At 47.8% G+C, this 1,584-nt stretch overlaps 1 non-coding gene across 1 annotated transcript; it reads left to right on the top strand.

The window, feature by feature from the left end:
* The first annotated feature begins 503 nt into the window (after positions 1-503).
* Positions 504-575, top strand: TRNAC-GCA. The gene has a single exon. It is a non-coding gene; the product is annotated as a tRNA-Cys (tRNA).
* The last annotated feature ends 1,009 nt before the right edge of the window (positions 576-1,584 follow it).

Genomic DNA, 1,584 nt, shown 5'->3' with positions numbered 1-1,584 from the left:
TCCTGGGCTCTAAAGGGCTGTAACCTTGCCTTGGATCTACAGGGAGAATTAAACGAGGTGACGGGTGAAACCCCATGGCCCCCCTTTGTGCCCCCCTCTAGGCTGCTTTCATGTGCCCACAGCCAGACGAGGCACGTGGACATGGAATGTGGCCCCAGGACACAAGATACACGTAATCTGAAACCAGAATGTTGGTTCTCTCCCTCCCATCAGCTGGGCTTGCTACTGTTGCTCCCTTAATGTTTGTGTACACTCACAATGGAAGTCTGTTAAATAAACATCCTCCTTGGGACAAACCCGGTGATGTCCCGAGTCCCTCCTTGATGACATCGCAGTTCCTTTCTCTCTGGTCCTCCTTCCTTGTGCTGTCTTTTTTCCTTGTATTCTCTACTCTTCACTTGACTTCCAGAGCTTCCATTCCGCCCCCCTTCCTCCTTCTTAAAGCATGGTAAGTTCACAACATCATTATGAAAATAACTAGAACTACAGGACAGGTTGGGACTTCCCTGGTGGCTCAGAGGGTAAAGCGTCTGCCTGCAATGCAGGAGACACAGGTTCGATCCCTGGGTTGGGAAGATCCTCTGGAGAAGGCAATGGCAACCCACTCCAGTACTCTTGCCTGGAAAATCCCATGGACAGAGGAGCCTGGTAGGCTACAGGCCATGGGGTTGCAAAGACTCAAACTGAGCGACTGAGTCAGACTGAGCAACTTCACTTTCCTCACAGGACAGGTGGATGGAAAGACCCTTCCCCAGAGATCACACAGACGGGTCACTCTAAGACAAGGAAACGAAAGCTTTGAGAAAGGTTAAAACTTCACTCTTAATTGTAAGTACCAAGATAACTGCTGTAAGTGTATTATAGCTCCAGATATGGACAAACTGGGGAAGAACTGTCAGTCGCAAAAATCACAGCCAGACCAGCACAAGCATGTTGGAGGGGGTGCAGCACAGGTTCAGTATCAGAATTATCAGTCATGCTCCAGGCTTTAGCTGTCTGGTGCGTTCCATGGGCTCCCACCTATCCAGGCTAGGGTGGTGTGTAACTGCTCAGTCATGTCTTTTATCATCCCCCTGCAACACAAATGTAAAACGATTTGGAATCAGTGTGTCCAGATGCCCAACCTAAGCATTTCTGAAATAAATCATGCTTTAAAATGTGAACATTCTGCTTTAGGGGCACAGAGTTTTCATCTGGGAAAATGGAAAGTTCTGGACACAGATGGTGGTGATGGTTTCCAAACAATGTGAATAGACTCGATGCCCAGAACTGTCCACTTAAAACTGGTCCAAAGATCCATTTCATGTTATGCACATCTGGTCACAAAAAGAAGGGGGACAAGTGAACATCCTCTTAAATCTGACTTCTACTAATTATTTTTTCTTATTAGAGCATACCAGGAGAAAGGCTAGCTCTCCTGAAGTCCAAATGAGACTTTAGGGAATTCTCTGGTGGTCCGGTGGCTAGGACTAGCACTTTTACTGCCGGAGCCCCTGTTCCATCCTTGACTGTGGATCTAAGATCCCGAAAAGCCAAGAGGTACATACACACACACACACACAAAGCCGGGGGGGGAGAGAGATT

The sequence above is a fragment of the Lytechinus variegatus genome, unplaced genomic scaffold (genome assembly GCF_018143015.1).
Source record: "Lytechinus variegatus isolate NC3 unplaced genomic scaffold, Lvar_3.0 unplaced_scaffold61, whole genome shotgun sequence".
Classification (NCBI taxonomy): domain Eukaryota; kingdom Metazoa; phylum Echinodermata; class Echinoidea; order Temnopleuroida; family Toxopneustidae; genus Lytechinus; species Lytechinus variegatus.
The sequence above is the reverse complement of the archived record's forward strand: the minus strand, read 5'-3'. Positions and strand labels throughout refer to the sequence as shown.